The sequence below is a fragment of the Trachypithecus francoisi genome, unplaced genomic scaffold (assembly GCF_009764315.1).
Source record: "Trachypithecus francoisi isolate TF-2019V2 unplaced genomic scaffold, Tfra_2.0 Lachesis_group4, whole genome shotgun sequence".
Classification (NCBI taxonomy): Eukaryota; Metazoa; Chordata; class Mammalia; order Primates; family Cercopithecidae; genus Trachypithecus; species Trachypithecus francoisi.
In genome coordinates this window covers 60495940-60515783 of record NW_022681469.1, presented here as the reverse complement: position 1 = coordinate 60515783, position 19844 = coordinate 60495940, and the positions used below count along the sequence as shown (strand labels likewise).

The 19844-nt window shown below is 35.7% G+C and overlaps 1 protein-coding gene and 1 long non-coding RNA gene across 6 annotated transcripts in view; one reads left to right on the top strand and one right to left on the bottom strand.

Annotated features, from left to right (window-relative positions):
• Nucleotides 1-8782, bottom strand: part of CD36 (CD36 molecule) — an 80439-nt gene extending 71657 nt beyond the window's left edge. Inside the window, exon 1 of one of the 3 annotated variants that reach the window (XM_033191881.1) lies at nt 8560-8782. The gene's annotated coding sequence lies outside the window, so the exon portion shown is untranslated. Of the gene's footprint in view, nt 1-8491 lie in introns of all 3 variants that reach the window. The other 2 variants (XM_033191888.1, XM_033191885.1) reach the window with 2 other exon arrangements.
• LOC117072042 overlaps nt 1-19844 on the top strand; it is a 113217-nt gene that overhangs the window by 54719 nt on the left and 38654 nt on the right. For all 3 annotated transcript variants that reach the window (XR_004432689.1, XR_004432691.1, XR_004432690.1), the window contains exon 5: nt 3738-3872. This is a non-coding gene — a long non-coding RNA (uncharacterized LOC117072042). The remainder of the gene's footprint in view (nt 1-3737; nt 3873-19844) is intronic.

Genomic DNA, 19844 nt, shown 5'->3' with positions numbered 1-19844 from the left:
CAGCTTCTTGGGAGGCTGAGGGGGGTAAGATTACTTGAAGCCAGGAGTTTGAGATTACAATGAGCTATGACTGTGCCACTGCACTCCAGCCTGACTGACAGAGCTAGACCCTGTCTCTAAATAATAAAAAAATCTTGCCGGGTGCCATGGCTCAGGCCTGTAATCCCAGCACTTTAGGAGGCCGAGGCAGGTGGATCACGAGTTCAGGAGATAGAGACCAGCCTGGCTAACATGGTGAAACCCTGTCTCTACTAAAAATCCAAAAAATTAGCCGGGTGTGGTGGCGGGCGCCTGTAGTCCCAGCTACTCGGCAGGCTGAGGCAGGAGAATCGCTTGAATCCAGGAGGCAGAGGCTGCAGTGAGCCAAGATCATGCCACTGCACTCCAGCCTGGGTGACAGAGCAAGATTTTGTCTCAAAAAAATAAATAAATAAATAACTGTTCAAAATCTGTTCAAAAGAAGATAGAGGAAAATTCTAAGTCTGTTGCACTAAAACTACACTAAAGAAGCTTGAGTGACTACACTGAAGATATACTATTCTTGTATTTATAAAAGATGACATAAAAATAGTGTAATATTAGGAAGCTAAATTACCCTCTCCGTAAATGGCTACCAAAATAATTGTAGGTGGATTTTAAATAACTTCCTAGAAGGGATTAAAAATCTTAGGTAGTCTGAGGTGGGACATTTAGAGCACAAATATAGATTCAGGGAAACAATAAGGATAATGATGATGATAATTACAATGACAATGTAGTAACAATTTTTAAAAAGGCATTGTGAATACCAAGTTAAACATTTTTTTATCGTTCTCATGCACCAATTTTTGAGAACTACTGTGATAAATCTAGTCTCATTTAATTAGCTGTTAAAAGTGAGCTGTGTGCTTTTGGATAATACTTCTCACTCTTCAGTTTCCAGTATTCACTTGCCAGTCCTTGTTTTCCAAGGAAGGATTTAAACCTAGATCAGACCCAGAGCTTGGCTCAGCCCTCACAGTGCATGTCCTTTCCTAATCTTATCTTGCCCTCAACCTTTTGCCTACATAGCAAGCACCTGCTGGGTGATTATACTTGTAACCTGAACCAAATTCTGATCTGGCTCCCCTCACCAACAGATCACAAGCCAGAAGACAGGCAAATACTAACTCAAGCTTTTTGCAACTATTTTTTCTGACTCTAATGCTGTATTACATCTCCTAACAAGCTCTTGTTGAAATCTTCAGATTACATGTGAAATTATTCTGCTATCACAGTTTGAATCATCAGCTTTGTTTTATTTATATATGCCTTTATTCCCTCCAATTACATTGGCAATTGATTAATCAGTAGCCCTTGCAAGAGTAAACTTAAATACATTCCTAAAGTATTTTTAGTTTGGACTTCTGATTGATTGGAGAAAACGTGGGGATCAACAAAACAAAAACCTGACACCCCCCTCAAGTAGCTCTCAGCAGGTCTAGGAAGGCAGATTCATAAACAGACAATTCTAACAGGCTGTGGTACCTAAACTCAGGTGGGGAGAGTGGATGGTGAGGGAGAGAAGGCGTGAAAGGACAGTGGTGTAGGAAGTGGTTCCTTATGCCGGGACTGCATATAAAGATCCGGGTACGGAGTGGGAGAAGGTAGAGTGGATCATAGGCATTTCCCCAAATAGAGATACATAAAAAAAAAAACAAAATAATAAACATACAACTGGAAAAACAAATTTCAGTAAGGCTTCGGTACAGTGTATGAGTTTTGGAAGAACAAGACAAAACAGCAGAAAAGTGGCCACAAATGACCACAAACATGATGCCGTAATTTAACACATAATATACCAAACTTTATAGTATATGTGTGCCTTGATTACCTGGAATTCATTCTCTTGGGGGTTTATCTTGAAAGCAACATAGGACTACTCAAGGATTTTTAGGGAAGTAGTACATGATAAAATTTGGGTTTAGGAGATGACCTTGGCATCAGCATGGAGAATGGATTGGAGGGAAGGCCAGAGGAAGCCTATCAAAATAATCGAGAAAGGAAATTATGTAGTTGGACTTAAAAAGCGGCTATGTGGGTGGGGGTAGGAAACATGGGAAATATTTCAGAAATATTTAGTGGATATGGAAGATATTTAGAAGGTAGCATGAATAGCTAAGGCTTGGTGACTAATTAGCTAGGTAGAGAGGAAAAAATTGTAAGTCTCAGGTTTTACGCCTGAGTAACAAGACAAAAGGAGGTACTGGAGGGGAAATACAGGACCAGGTTTAGGGGTGGGGTGGGGTGGGTTTAGTCCTATCAGGGTTTAATATTGGCATTTTCACTAACTGGCCGCAAGATCCTGAGCCAAATTCTAAATCTTTCCAAGTCTGTTTACTCATTTGTAAAATGGAGATAACACTATCTATTTTAAAATTATTGTAAAACTTAAATAATATTTAACCCTTCTATGGCATTTACAATATGCAAGACACTTTTATGAGTATTTTGTACGCATTAAGTTGCTTATCTTGGACAGTTACCCTATGAGGTAGGTATGTTTATTATCCATGTGTTACAGATAGGCAAGCAGAGGTACAGAGAAGTTTATTAACTTGTCCGAGGTCACAGAGCTGGGGAGTTGGAGATCTAAGTTTCAAACATACGCAGTCTAACAGTAGAGAGTATGCCTCAGGCAATAATTTACTTCTCATTAAATACTAGGCACTTTGCATAATTATTTTTAGAGTGCTTTGCAGGTACTACGTAGGTAATAAATAGCTATTAAAATTTAACCATTTTATTTTAAAATAATTTGCAGGGGATATGTTATATGCATATATATTATTGAAGGCTGGGATAAATTCAAGCCTAGTAAAAGATACTCACTTGGGGATTATAATTTAATTTTGAACATAAAAATGTACATCTTGAATCAGAACACATTAACAAGGTTATATGGCTCAGGCCTGTAATCTCAGCACATTGAGAGGCTGAGGCACGCGGATCACATCAGGAGATGGAGACCATCCGAGCTAACACAGTGAAACCCCGTCTCTACTGAAAATACAAAAAAGTTAGCTGGGTTGGCAGCAGGCGCCTGTAGTCCCAGCACTCGGGAGGCTGAGGCAGAATCTCTTGGACCTGGGAGAAGGAGGTTGCAGTGAGCCTAAATCACACCACCACACTCCAGCCTGGGTGACAGAGCGAGACTCCGTCTCAACAACAATAACAACAACAAAAAGAGTTTAGATACTTTCAACTCGAGAACCTGACCTACCGGCATGGAGATATATGGGTCTGAAGTTGAGAAGAGTGATTGGAGCCATAAGATGTAGATTGGGGTCTCCTCAACATACAGATTATAGGTGAAGTCATGAAAATTGATATCACTTAGCAAGTGGGGGATGGGGAATGGGAGCCTAGAAAATCTGCAGAAATGGAAACTGAAGAAAGCAATATGGCTAGACAAGGGCATAAAAGGTCACTAACGTCTACAAGCCTCCACATCCTTACTTGTAAAAAAATCAGTAGTTCTTAGTTTTAGAGTGTGCTACGAACTATCCCCACTTCTGTTTGTAGCTTTTGCTATGAAAAAAATGTAAACTTTGGGAGAGCAGCTGAAAGTTGACGTCCAGCCCTAAGCCTCAGAAAAAAAGAAAAGGCAAGCTTCATAGCTGTTGCTTTGCCATGGTAAATAATTAAGTGCTTTTCTTTTTCTTCTTTTTTTCAAAATACCATTCAGATTGTTTCAGTTGCTTTTATTTATTCTACAGGATTTCAGCTTCAGAAACTCTCTTGCTGTTACTATGTACGGAAGTTTTGCATGGGAGAGTTGAGAGAAGAAAATGCTACCTTTAATACTCAAGAGGAATATTAATGGGGTGGAGAAGATAATGGGAGGAATTATAGTAAGCTTCCTGTTTGCCTCTTAATTCTAGAATTTATTTTTCCCTTTGCTTAATCCTGTATTTCCCAACTTCAGCTGGTAAACCATACAGAATTTTGTTGAATGATTATAACAGGGCTGCAGTACAAGGATACAATACACAAAGATTGGAAGACTGAAGGGGAAGGAACTTTCAAGCAGCTGTCTAAGTCAGAAAGGAACTAAGTGATGGAGAAAGAAAATGGGTGATGCCTGTACTTTTACCACCAGCTAGCCACCATCCCCAAACGTCAGAGAGGGTTTTGAGGGGATATGTGACTAGGCTAGCAAAGAACAGTACTGTGCATGCTGTGGTTGTTCACCAAGTGAAAGGTGGAGAAATCACAGCCCTTTCCTGGAGGAAAGATTAGCAAATCTCCAAGATGACCCTTGGGCCCAGAGTGAAACTGACTGAGCTAAAGGTTTCTCTCTGGCTTCATCCAAAATTCAGTACAGACAGCAAAGAGATCTAAGAGACTGTACACAGTAGCAAGCACATCTAAGTTTTGCATGCAGACTGGGGAAAGGACTAGGACATCAGTGAGAGGCATTAGGTGAAATGAATGAGCTTCATAAACGATTTACTGAGACATTCTCAGCATCTGTGAGTTTATATATTTAGTGTCTTATAAATTATAGAATATTTCTCTGTTAAATCCCATAATTCATTTTATGAGTAGAGGATCTGTCTTATATTATAAAAATAAACAAACACACAGACATGCTGGGAAGAACAGCAGTAGTAACATTCCATTAAACTACCTACCTGAGAATTTAATACAAAAAAAAGTTGCACAGCTGTATGTATTATGTTATAGTAGAGAGCTACGTCAATTTGGATATTTTTAGAAAAAGTGCTAAACATAAGAAACAAATGTATCTAAGTTATTTCCATAATGCATAATTCTTAAAATTTTAGTCATAGTCCTTAGAAGAAGATGAATATTTTGATTTAGGAAATAGACAATAATTTAAATAAATGAATAAAATCTGAGTTATTATTATGTATGAGTCAGACACGGGGGCATTGCTGTTATTAATACAAGTAGTTACAAATGGAATAACTCCAATACCTTTATGGTGTTTATATGCAAGCAAGGTGCTCCAACTCTAGGCAATAGCAAAGGTCTGTAAGGAATGCTCTTATTCCTGTATATTAAGCTTATCACAGCTCATACCTTTCTGCCCTGTAATTCCTTGTCTATGGCATATGCTTAGATGTACCTATTGACCAAGCAGCTCTTAAAAGGATAGGGCTAATAGAAATTAAAAGTCTCCCCAAGAGACCAAGATAAAATCAAGAATACTATTTATTCCCCATTTCAGATGAAATAGTTCAAGAAGAAATAATGTAGGAAGTTATCAATCCTAAAGCTTAGAATCCAGACTACAGTTATTTTATTCTGGAGAGGCTTCCTAAGTTGTGTGAAGTTACTTAGCATTTTAAGAGTAAATGATGCAATAACGAGAAGCTTAGAGTAAGCAATGGCAACAACTCTGCCAGTATCTTCCTTCTAGTCCTTCTGGAAATATAACTGTCACTCGTTTGGTCTATTTTTCCCCCTAGAGACTGATAACACTTTAAGGGAGCTGTTGTTGTGGGGTCATGGGGAAAAGTGTCCATAAAATGATGAATATGTTTTCACCATTTACTAACAGTTTTTGTTTGTTAACCTTCATCAAAAATTTCATTCTATATGAACAAGGTTCAGAAAACCGCCTGTAAAATGATCCTAGATTCATATAAATGTTCAGCACATTATTTCTAATAGCATTTCCTAAAGCAGTGTAGGTGTTCATTAAATATTTTTGAAAGAGTATGTCAATGAATAAAGGTATTTGAAAGATAGCAACTCCATCATGTATTCAACCAAAATAGGTATTTCATGTTTTAGGGCTCAGTCTTAAAGTAGATATCCAGTTTACTTAAAATTTTATATCTTCTATAAAAAGACAGTATGCTTTGGGTTCTATTTTATGAGACCATTGTATTGAACACACTAATGTTTATTACTTCATTTCTAAAACTTACCGGAATGAGATACAAGAAGTAGATCTTGCAGTGGCATTTGCTACATTTTAAATAAAGTTACAATGAAGTTTCAACATGGGACCAAAGGAATCCAAATGAATTTCAGTTAGACTGAAGTGTTCTTATTAAGTCATGGTCGTAAAATAAGACATGACTTTTTTTATTTTCTAAAAATTAAAATGAGAAAAGTAATATTTATAAGACTTAATGAGAATGAACAACATTAGTGAAGAGATGAAACTAATAATAATTTATTTTTAAAAACTATCCTCATTTCACCTTTAAACATCACAAGCACTGAAGGGCAAACAATGCATTTCCATTTGAGCACAGTCCGGAGTCCTTGGTGAATGAGCCAAGCTGTCTCCTATGTCCCCTCTAATGCTTGCCAATTTTCTGTCATTTCCTTCTTTGTACGATAGTTTGTGGGACAAAGGTCTCTGGGTATATTTCAAAACATCTTTAGCTATTTAACAGGGTACCAACAAGCACGTATCTAAAAGTGTTACTTCTTCTCCACATGGTTTGTCAGAAGATACAAATCAGAATTCACTTTACCCTTTCCATAAAGAAATGACTTGAAAGCTTATTGTGGAACCAACGGCATACTTTGTTAAAAAACAAAGAAAGAAAGAAAGTTTCCAGTGGCTTAGCCAATTACTGTACTTCTACATACAACACTAAAACTATTTACTGGACTATATTATTTTTCTATTCCTTGCACACTTACATTTGAGATCATTTTCTTTTCCTGATGAGCATGTATTGTTTGTGATTGAACCACTGTGGATTAGACATAACTGAGGATTCCAGTCACATGATATGGAAACCCAAGCTCATTCCCACCCTCTTCAGTACCTCCACTTGCTCCTCACAGAACGCAATAAAGTGATGTACTTCACAATTTTTATCTGAATTGCAATCTCTAGGAAAATCATAAACATCAGACAAATACATTTTTCCTTTTCACTCATTTTATAGCATTTCTTTATTTCAAAATTGGGATTTTTTTCAAATAATTTAACCTGAAGCTTTATTAGTTTGTAAATACTAAGAATATCAGATTAAATTCCTTAGTCATCTTAATCAGCAATTTGTGGTGAAAAGCAAAATGAGCCACAGTTACATCAACAGCTTTATATTATATTTCTTTGCTCTGAAACGTTTCCTTCCATTTAATCATCCCACTCTACAACTCTACAACTTTAAGCTGTCTTTTTTCAATGATTTGTCAGCAGTTTAACCACCCCCCCCTTTTTTTTTTTGCCTGACAGTAGTTCTTGAGTTCCAGAGCGTATCTTTTTCCCAGGTGAAAATTGTTTTATTATCCTCAGGTGTTTGCTTTCTTGAACTCTTAGAACAGTTAATTCCACAGTTGTCATTATACTTTACAAAAGGGTCAGATTCCAAATAATTAGTAATTGCACAGTACATCATTTGAAAATATTTTTCCTTTCTTCTTGTCAGGATTACAGGAGTCTCATATATTGCCCCACAAATCCACTTTTATTATTTAGTCAGTTATAACTGAAAACAAGATAGCTTGCCAATTTCTCTTTGAGACAGAGATCTCATCTGAACTGTTGAGTCCTCTCAAGGAGTGTGAACAAGAAATTTACCCCTTTGGAAGTATTAGCCTTAAATGGTTCCCCAGAATTCGGTCTAGCACCAAGCAACCATTCCCCAAATAATAAAAGAAAGTGACCTTTTTTGTAAAGGCAAAGAAACCTACCTAATTCATTCCAGGGCTTGTAGAATAGCATGGAGAAACAGAAGGAATTGCTTTTTTTTTTTTTGTATCAACCTTGTCTCAAAATATGCATAACTTGACTTTCTGTATAAGTAACGACTTTGTCATTCTTGGCGGTGTTGTCTGATCTTATGTAGTCATATTATGAAACACACCATATAACAAAAATTTTGCTAGGTAACAAATCTCCCCCTACCCCACAAATAAGACATGCGGCACCCACCCTCAAGAAAATTTTTATGATCACTAATGATTATTAACTTTTATGTATAAAAATAGTTTTGTTTTCTTCTGTCTAGGGGTCAAATTAAGATTGGTCTTTTAGATTATTTCTTAAATATATTTGTCAGTTGTGACAGCAAGGCAAAAAACATTTTCAGAGTCCCAAGAATGAAGGTCATTCAAATTCTAGTCTCATTTTAAACACAAACTTTTCCAGGTTGGAAGAGGATAATCAAATTGGCCAGATTTTTAGAGTATCCTTTTGAAAATATTAATCTTCTTAAAAACCTATCAGAAAACAGAAACAAGAAATCTAAAGGAAAATAAGTTTCAAGTAAAATTACACTTTTTGAAATCATGAGAAGTTTGGGTTTTCTGATGTTTTCTAAGTAAAATACATGAAATAGGCAACTCGAAACCCATAGCATCCTTTGGAATTTAGAGACTTGTGGAAATGTAAGGTTTAAGGGTTAAAAAGCAAATTTCTTTAACCATTTGGTTAAAACTTACAAATAAGTTAAAAAAAGCATCACAGACTAAACTATTATATCAGATAATAATTGCCTTTTTAGAGAGCCCAAAAATAATAGTTACTTACTAGATGACAGTGCATCAACTACAAAAATATTTACAGCCACACTTCTAAACAAAAAGCATTCTGCTCACCAACTTCTAGAAGAGCTTGCTTTCGCAGACGTAGGACCTCAAGACTGGCTCCAGAGTCTTGCAGGAGGAGATGCAGAAAGTAAACAGGATTTCCACGACATAGCAGCTGAGAACTCAGAAATGAGGCACAGGCTCTCAACCCTTCATCTATCGTTAAGGCTATCCTGACATCTGAAAACCATTGACATCCTGAGACTTCCAGCACTTCAGATGCATGCCTAACACAAGATAAATATAGATCCCTGACACCTGAGCAAAATGGAATGCACGTTGACTTGAAAAACCTCGCTCCTTTTGGGCCTCAGTTGAAGAAAATAAAACTCTTAATCCTTTCCCTGCTAGAACCTGTTATTCCCCTTAACAGATGGTTGCTCTACTTATGAAACATAGAAATTCAAGTAATTAATAATCAATAATAAATTAGCTTCACTTCATGATTGCCATTTGCTCTGATAGTAAAGAGAAAGACTCAGAGTTTCCTAAGTATAAAACAACATAGAAATGAATACTGATTACTACTGAGTCAACAAACAGATTTTTGTTCCAGTAACTTTTGTAGGTGAGTCCCTGTAAACTTTCTTAGTACTTTTTCTCCTCTGTGTTTTCAATAGTCATTTGGTCATTTTTTGTTTGCCTCAATTAATGAGGGCCATGCACTGCCAGAGTTCTTTGGTTTAAATTATTGTTTTTTGAATCTTTTTGAAGGGTTGTAGATTGTATTTGGTTTACAATAAATTTTGCTTAGGACTTCCGGTAAACATGAATAAAGCTCTACTCTCAGCCCAAACAGACCCTGTGATGAAGGTTATTACTCTGAAGATACAATGACAGGATTTCTAAATTACTTTCTAGGACTTATATATTAAGAATCTCTAATTCTATATACTAAAGCAAAGTGAACAGAGAAACTGGAAAAGCCATATTGCTCTCCTGATATTTACATATTTTCAATTAAAATTTCTTTTACAGAATCACGTTAAAGGAAAATTATAGACTAGAGTCACCACTCTTTAAATAAAACTATTCTGTATCAAGTAGTAACCACTATCCACAAAAAAGGTTGTTTTGTCAAATTACCATAACCAGTATTTTCATCATATTTTAGTAATAGGTCCTATGTATTGAGCACTGTTCATGTGCCTGATGCTTTACGATGTAGATACCATCTAATTAATTCTACTTTTCTAATCCCAAAATAAGCTTTCAAATTAACATTTTAGGCTCACTTTCCAGAGAAGAAACTGCAACTAAAAGGCTAAGTTTTGATAATGGACACATGGTGAATAACTGATTCATTTGAGAGTCTAACCCACACAATTTTGACCCAAAAGCAAGTTTTCTTTTCCATCCTCCAACATAGTTGCAGGCTAAAAATGACTTTCATCTGCGCTTTGTCTGTATCAGATTAGCCACCCTTTGAGCAAGTTCAAAGCTTTTTTGCTTTTTTGTTGCTTAAACAAAGTTACAGAAAGCACAGAAATGGTCCCTAAAGAGTATTGCTATGACACCAGGACATTCCCAGAAGCATTATGTCCTTCACACGGGAAAAAGAGAGAAGATCCGTAAGCCACCACTCTAGCAAGGGAGATTTTTCATTTCTTGCATTTATGCATTTCACGTTCTCCTTGCCAGTTTGTATGAGCAGACTTTGATCTTCCAGATCCTGGAAGGCCAGCCCTGATGGCCACCTCTCAGCCAGTCATAGGTCTGATATGTGACATAGAGAGGGACAACCAGGTGGCAAGGAATTGGTCCTTTAGGTCAGATGGTCTTTACATGAAAAGTAGGGTCACATATCTCCAGATGTTATAGAATGTGACCTTTTTAATTAAGGAAAAAAATGTTGTTTCCTGTGTGTAAAAGTTTTCTCTATTATTTGAACTTTTACACAAATTATTTTATCAAAGAAGAAGCCATGTTAAAAATTCAGTGAACACAGCTATGCATATTTTCTATGAACACAGTAAATATCATAGACTGCCTCAGATATTGTAAGTATTGTTATCTTCAAATATGGATTATGTCCCATAAAAATAGGAAATCCTGTATTTCCTTTCCACGAATCACATATGCATTATCATTAAACTATTTACTCCCTGCTGGGCATGAGCTTATAGGGATAGGTGGTGAGGGAGAGGGAAACGTTGTGGTGGATTGTGCTAAAAAGCCTGATGGCTCTGTGGTAAATCACTGAGACAAGACCGTTGACTCCCTCCATTTAGGGAATCCCTAGAAGTTTTCTTCACCAAGTGTCTTCAACCTGAATATTTCACCACAGAATGTCAATTGAAACTTAGGAGTTTTTTTTGTTGATTTTTTTTTTTTTTTTCCCCAGTTGGTTGTCTGGCCTAACTTTAAGCCATTAAAGTTGAACCAACAATCCTGTTGCTAATAGCAGCTCCTTCCAGCTGTTGACAGAATGTCCTTCACAAGACAGTATCATAGAATTTCCCATTTCTGTGTGAACATCTTTTTCGCAAAACAAGTAATTAAGTTCAGCTGCACATATGCAAAGCATCATCAATATACAGGCAGTAGTAGGATTCATGTTTTCACTCCTATCCAGCACTTCCCATGTCCTGTTTCTCTGAAGTCTTCTGAGTGCTATTCCTCTTCCAGATAATTTTCTTCACTATTCCATCACCATCATCCAAATGTGCTTCAAGTATTATTACTGACATTTACTTCATCCTTGCATATGTAATGCTGAGTGTGTTTAGGACTTTTAAAATTAATAATATGATGCTTAAAAATTCAAATTTTAAATCAAAGATTTGCCCCTTACTTGTATATTTCTGTCCATTGTGTAAGAGTTAACAGTGAACTGTCCTTGAACCCCTGGCTCTGAAATGCAACCGGGAAGGAACAGTTTGTGGCCTTCTACAGAAATTTTGGCATAAACCCCTCTGCCCACTTGAAAAACAATGAGTATTATCCAACAAGATACTTACACATTAACCTTGCTAACTTGTGTTTAGGAAAACATATTTGAAAAAATGCTCTAGTGTCATTATTAGCTTGCCTAAACTATAAATTCAGGCTCTGAAAGATACTTGAGGGCTAATATGTAAGTGATTCTATTAGCGCACTCTTCTTACCAGGGTTTTTTGTTTGCTTGCTTGTTTGTTCTTATGGAATAAACAATTTCTCCCAAACACATCCTTCGTTAGGAGCATTTTTCTACAGGAAAGCTATGACAAAGGTTTACTATTAGTCTTCTCAGCTTAACTTGCTTTTCTCTAATCTAGCATATGTGAAATGTCCTTATTCTAAACATCAGATTAAGGTAAAGTTTTTATTGCTATTGCTGCTCACAACTGACTTCAATATATATATTGTTTTCTCAAACAATGCTAAGAGAGTGAATTTTAAGTGTACCACATACATGATAACTATGTGAGATAATTTATATGTTAATTAGCTAGATTTAGTCATTCTGCAATCTATGTATACTTCAAAACACATGATGTTTTACACAATAAATATGCACAATTTTACCTGCCAATTTAAAAATAAAATAACATTATGTATGTTTGAAAAAGCTGACATTAGGGAAGAGTGCTTACTCTGTGTTTGGTCTTCAAACGTAGTGAAGATCAATGGAAATATATGCTATTAAAATAATTTAACAGAGTAATGTTTCAAATCTTTGAAGCCTAAAATTATTGCTAAATTAATATCCTTATTTATTTCCTCCATTCTATTGTCATCTTCATTAATTATAAAAGCCTTGTCAAGAATTTGCAAGAGACAGTATGGCCCCAAAGAAGCATTCTTCCCTTTTAAGATGGTTAGGTTATCAGTTAATCATTTTTCACTCAAAAGCAAGCTATATTGCAATTCTGTTTATATATACGTTTTGTGCTACTCCTCTGGGGAAAAAATGGTAAAGAGTCAAAATTGTACTCTCAAGTATATTAATTGTTTAGTGAAGGGGAAAAAAGTTGCAATGTGAAAAGCTAGACTGAGAGATCAGAGAGGCTTTCCTAATAGATGCATACATCTATTACATACATGTATACACATATACATAGATGTATGTTGTATATATGTGTGTGCATATGGATATATAATGTACATATGTAAATATATGGATATGTATGGATATTATATGTATATGGGAGTGTATGTATACGTGTGTGTGCACATGTGTGTATATACATCTGTATATATACACACACAAATATATACATATACATACATACATAGACACATATATATACACACACACACGCAAATATGTATACATACATTCCCATATACATGTACATACAAGATTGAGCTAAATAAACAATATCTAAAAATGAGTAAGTTTTAACTGGCAAAGAATTAAGGAAAGCATTCAAAGATAAGGGAGCAGCAACTGAAATGAGCCTGCCAGGGACAGTTAAGAGCACAGTAGGTTTAAATAACTGAAAGCAGAAAGCAGAAGGCCAATGCCCCTGGATGACAGAGAAAAGGGAAAATAAGAGATGATGCAGAAGGTTTAGAGATGGGCCAGATATCACAGTAGTTTCTAAGGATTTATCCCAGGAACAACAAGAAGCCTTTGAAATATTTTAATCTGGGAAGATTCACGATTGGATCTGAATGACATTGAAAAGAAAAAGTCTCCAACAGTAGCATGGTTAATGGATTGAAGAGAGATAAGAATTCACGTGGAGAAACCAGCAAGGCAATTACGAGCGACTGTAATGGCCATATGGCCTAAAAGGATGCAGAAAAAAGTGGAGAAAAACCAACGGATTTAAGACATATTTAGAAAGTAATATCAACAGGTTTAGTGGTGATGGTGCGCAAGGAAATGAGAATAAGATTAATTGAGGAAGTCTCTAAATGAGAGCTATTCTAGAAATCATTCTATACCCTACCATGAACATTCATTCTTTGGATAACAAATCAGAACACATCTAGCTACATGATTGGTATACAGCAGGTGCTGAAAAGATATTTCCTGAATGAAAGAATAAATAAATGAATGAGTGAATAGAACTGAATCCAATGTCAACACAATTGAACAGTGATATTGAAACGTCAGTATATCTGTTTAGTTTGGTTACCATAGGAGGCTTTCACAAGGCTATGGCAGGGAGAGTTACAACACACCAAGTGACATCGTAGACACTGTAAGTCCAGGGAGATACTAGTTAATTCCCACAGAGAAAAGACCAAAGGAAACTAAAAGAAACCCAATACTAAAAGGAAAAAAGCTAAGCATGATTTACAGAAATTATGCAAGAGTCTTGCACACATCTGGCTATGTGCATAGAGCTTGTAATCTAATGGAAACTTGGGTCCCTCTGGACCAAGAACAAGTAATATCTACAGGACATAAAGTCCCTCTTCCAGCACAACAAAACAACAGGCTGGTAGCCAATTATGGTAGCAGCCAAGCAGATGTCCCACTGGTTTTTAAATCAGACACAGAGACTTGGTTTGTTATCATTATTACTTCCATGCTGTAGCACTTATGTTTATGAAACTTTGTTTTGATGTTATCAGAGAGTAATCAGCAACAATCAAACAATTCTTATTGTAATTTTTGACAAGCGTTGTACAAAGCTGTATCTAGTGAAGCATAGCTCCGTCCTCTTTCTTAGAGCAAAACATGGGGGGATTAAGTATGACGGTCCTGAGGTAGATTGAAAAGTTCTAGCAAAGCTCTGCAATTGAGACCTTTAGCCCTCAAATACACTTCATATATCACTCTTTCACTTTTGCCTACTTTTTAATGTAAAGATTAGAAAGTGACCTTCGTGGCTGCTGTTTCTCTCGTCTAATTCCCTTGTCTGTCTAACACTGCTCTACCTGCATTCTAAGTATAGGTATCTATCAAGATCTAGGCTATATTTTTTCTTTTCGTCCTATATCTGCTCTTTCTTGATAATGCATTTTTCTCTGTGGGTCTAATTTAGCACCTCTGCACAATTAATTCCAAATTTTAATTTTTGACCCCTAAATTTTATCCTAATTGTAAGATTAGTTAGCATTGTTACGACTTTTCTACATACTGGTACGGTGTTTATTATCTCAATTTTTTTTTTTTTTTTTACTCTTGGGATGATACTAATATTTACTGCTTTACAATTTAAATAGAGGCTTAGAAAAGTAATTTACTACACTGTTATGGTGCCCCACATGGCCAGACTTGGACCTAGATCTCCATGGACCTGGGCCTTGAACTCCTGGACACTCTGGTGTGACTGACTCACTGTGGTTTAACTGTATGTCAACATTTTGTGGCCATCTCTACTCAGGTGCCTTAAACACACATCTCCCCCTCCCTAAGTCTGTGTTCTCAATCTCCATAAATTTCATCACCATACCTACTGTCACTCAGCTTAAAATTGTCACCCATACACCCAACCATCTTCCAATTTCTGACAGTTTTAACTTCACCATATTTTTTTTTTTCTATTTGTCTCCTGTGTTTTATTTTTCACTGCATCCACTTAAGTCAGGTTTCAATCACCACCACGTTGACCACTGCCATCGCGACCTACTTGATCTTCCTGCATGAAGATTTGCTCCTTTCTCACTTGTCAGATTTATCTTCTGAAAGCCCAAATTTGATTATTTGACTTATTTAAAATAAAACATGAATAATCCTCATTGCCCAGATAATGGACTTCCAACTCCTCAGTATTTAAAGCCCTCACCTATTGTTTCTGTTTTGAATCATCTGTTCTCCAATGAAATTGTCCCTGCATTCTCACTTTGCATCTCTCACTGCTTCAAATAGTTCTTATATCTAGAATTTTCCATTCTCTACTAAATGTTACTCTCCAGATTCAGTGATTCTTAACAAGGTGTGTATACTTGAAGCATTGAAAAAATAATAACATGTCCAATATCCAACGTGGTCTAATCAAATCTAAATGAATGGATATTTCCCTGTTTAAAAATGACTGCTTGTGCTACCATTGGCCCATAGGGTAACTGTGCAAATAAAAGAAGTCATGTCTTCATGGCATTTTACTGCACCCTGCCAGATAATTGTCATAACATGTATATACATTATATATAGGACATATATATCATATATAATATATACTGTATAATGTATGATATATATAATGCATCATACATGATATATATTTATAAGTATGCTTGCTGTACAATATTGTATATTTGATAATATATTGTATTAATATTTTAATAAGTTGTATCAAATTGGATACTATTTGGTAATATATAATATGAACAACACCCTTTAGTATTGGGCAGTGTACAGCACGCATTACCATATTCAGTAGCACACAGTGGTGTTACCTTAAGATTCAGTGGCAGCACCTTATTTCTGTGCTATCTTCTTCATTTCCCCTTGGGCAGCAAAAACCATTCCTGTATTGACCTCCCATAATATTACATATCAGGCTTTATTTTACCTGTCCATTTAAATCTTATTTTATCATACTTAGAAACATATTTAACCTCATTAGTGTAATTGAGGGCTTATTTGTTTAATTTAACAGACAGTTCCCAGATACTAAACAATTATTTAATAAATGGATTTCATATGAATCATTGTTTTAGAAAGAAATATTCCAGATTGGCAAATGTGGTGATTTTATTGATTTTTTAAAAATTGTACTTATTTCCAAAGGTATTTGAAACAGCAGTGAATAACATAAAATCAATGGTGACATAAAATAAATAACAAAGAAAATAGTCATGAAGGAGAGGAGATGAATTTTTCCCAAAACCTTAGCTAAGGACTGTTAGTTCACTGGAGCTCAAGCTTGGTGTCTCCTGGCAGCCAGGATCACAAAGGAACTGCTTTGTGTTTCAAAGCTCTCATCAGATACAAGAAAATGTAGCAGTCCTTCAGAAGACATCATATTTCTTCATGCACTAAACTCTAAGATAACTTCAGTAAGTATGTCTTTATAAAAGATAAACATTAGGCCAGGGTGCGGTGGCTCATGCCTGTAATCCCAGCACTTTGGGAAGCTGAAGCAGGAAGATTTCTTGAGCCTAGGAGTTTGAGATCAGCTCCCCCGACAACACAGCGAGACCTGTCTCTACAAAAAATAAACAAAATTAGCCAGACGCAGTGGCATGTGCCTGTAGTCCCAGCTACTTGGCACACTGAGATGGGAGGGTCACTTGAGCCCGGGAAGTCAAGGCTGCAGTGAGCTATGATTGCGTCACTGCACTTAAGCCTGGGCAACAGAGTGTCGGAAAAAAAGGAAAAAGATAAATATGAAAATATTAAATGTCTTCAAAACATTCCAATAAAGGGTTCAGAAGTAGAGATTATCTTCAGATATTCAGAACCTATAACATGTCACATGATTTGGCCCTTGATTAGTTCTCCATCCTTATCTTTTACCATATTTCACTTCATGTACTCTACCAAAATACACAACCCCTTCTGGTAAATGCCAAACTATGTTCCGCCTGTGGACCTTGCACTGGCTGTTCAGTCTACTTAGAATCCTTTACACTCATACACTTGTGTGCCTGTTCTGCTCTCTGTCTTCATTTAGCCACTATTTCAAATAACCTGTCGTCACACTCTATCATCTAACCCACTTTATTGCATTTATTTATTTATGCTACCTGATTTTATTGCACATTAGTTTGTCTCGTATTTTAAAAATCTTTAATATCTTTCACATGAAAATGTAAGCTCCTTGAGTCCAGGGAAGTTTTACTGTCTTGTTCACTGCCATATCTGCACTGCTTGGAAGACTACTCAGCACATAGAAAACACACCAGAAATATCTGTTGGCTAGTTGAATAAACTATTTCTCATATATTTCTTTTCACATTAATTTACAACGAAAAATGTTTACAGTTTAATGATGAACCTTAATTCTATGAAATAATATCTGTGAGGAATGAAAAATCTATAGTCCCATACATAGCTTAAAATCGTTTGTCGGCCAGGCACAGCCGCTCACGTCTGTAATCCCAGCACTTTGGGAGGCCGAGGCAGGTGGATCATGAGGTCAGGAGATTGAGACCATCCTGGCTAACACGGTGAAAACCCATCTATACTAAAAATACAAAAAATTAGCCGGGCCTGGTGGCGGGTGCCTGTAGTCCCAGCTACTCGGGAGGCTGAGGCAGGAAAATGGCGTGAACCCGGGAGCCAGAGTTTACCGTGAGCTGAGATCGTGCCACTGTACTCCAGCCTGGGCAACAAAGCGAGACTCTGTCTCAAAAAAAAAAAAAAAAAAAAAAAAAAAGTTTGTCATGATACATAAAATGATAGGAATGAATAGCAAAAAAAATAAAATAGCACCCCTAATGTATTCATTTTCTGTCGCTGCATAACAAATTACCACAAACTGAGTGGTTTAAAGTCATACCCATTAATTACCTCATAGTTCTGTGTGTCAGAAGTTGAGCATGGAGTGGCTGGATTCTCTTCTCAGTGTCTCACAAGACTAAAATCAAAGTTTTGGTTGAGTTGAATTCTGATTTGGCACTTGGGGTCCCTTTTAAGCTCACAAGATTGTTGACAGAATTGAGTTCCTTACGGTAGTAAGACAGGTTCTCCTTCATTGCTGGCTTTCAGCCAGATGTTTTCCTCAACTTCTAGAGGATGACCTCAGGGGCTATTTTCTCCTTCCACTTTATGTATTTACTTATCTATTTATTGATTGATATATTACGTTTCTCAGTAAGTGTAAAGCATTTATTATATTTAGTTTTTGTTATTCTTATTTTCAAGTAATATTTCCAAACTTTTCTGACCTGTGGCCCATTTTTATATTTATGTAAACCCTCCAGTTCTTAAAAATATTATTCATTTTAATATTATAAGATAAAGTTAGATTTTTAATTATGTTAATAAATAGTTAAGGATAATGTATTCTTTGATAATACCCCAATGAAGAGCTAAATTTGATTTTTTCATACTAACAAATAAATTTTACTCTAAAATAATCAGCTAATAAAAGCATAATGTGTTAACACATAAATTAAGTTTTATTGTATTGTGCTTTAGAACCAAATATATAGTGAAAAGTAACCTGAAATTGAACTACCTTTTTGGTCATCAAATATAGATAAACACTTCTTTTATTAATTGCTATTTGAATTTTTGTATTTCACACCTTAAATTGTATTATTTTGTTTTTCATATTTCTAGTATTTAATTTCTTAATTATGAGGTAAGAAAGAAGGTGCAGTCTGCTTAATATACTTCTCCATCCATGTGAATTATTTTTATGCTAATAAATAAAACATTAAATATGTGTGTGTATATATATATATGATACTACATTTTCTTTTTGATAATTAGTTTTGAAATACCAGACAACACTTCTTGCTTTGTTGGAATACAAATCAACTGAATGTAATTTTCAAATCCAATAAAGATGGTGTTGCAAATTTACAGATAGAGAATTCTCTACTTTCAACTGTGGTTTTCAATATACTTATATTTGCCAATACCTTTAACCAATGACATCTAAAATAACTTTAAAAGTAGTAATAATAACAATGTAAAATTGAATAAAGTTTGAAGGTCTCCTTATAGCTAGGACTGTTCAGTTTGAGAAGTTGAATGTGTGCTCATTTGACAACCACTAAGAGGATCTCAAACTGATTTCCTTTTTAAGCAGTTAGAGTCAGAATGGATTTTAAAATCAAAATGGAAACAGACACATTTACCAGTTTTGTTATTGTGAATCCTTGAATATTGGAAACCAGTGGTTGGGAAAAACTGCATTATAATAGTAGACAGATGAAAGTTATAATAGAAAGTAGCTAATTATTAAACCATAAGATATGCATAAATAATTTGCTTTGACATCTCAGAATGAGATGAGGAAATGCAGAGATAACAGGATATTATGTAAAGCTTTAAAAAAATAGGATAGGATTTGAACATGTGGAAAGGGCAAGAAATGAGCTTCTAGGCAGAGCAAATGGTTTAAAAAAAGATTTGGAGGCCCTTAAACATATGGGATATGTACATGAAGCAGAGAGGCATTAAGTTTGCCTGAAGCTCTGCCAACTCAAGAAGTAGGAAATCATTTTCAAATTTGGGAAAAAAGAAAAAGAAAACTGAGGAAATATCACAGAAAATGTTAAATGCTTGGCCAAGGTATCCATTCAGTAGGAACGGGGGAGACACTGAAAAGGTATGAAAGGTTGGCGCAAAGGTTTATTCTCTTCATGTTTGGCATATCTTGGCTTATAATTCCTCATTGCTTCATTATTTTCAACTGTCCTTGAAAACCTAAGTGTCCCAGATTTGTAAAAAAAGACCGTTACAATGATATTCAAGGTACCTGTGATATCTTTTGCCTTGATGTTTCTATTAT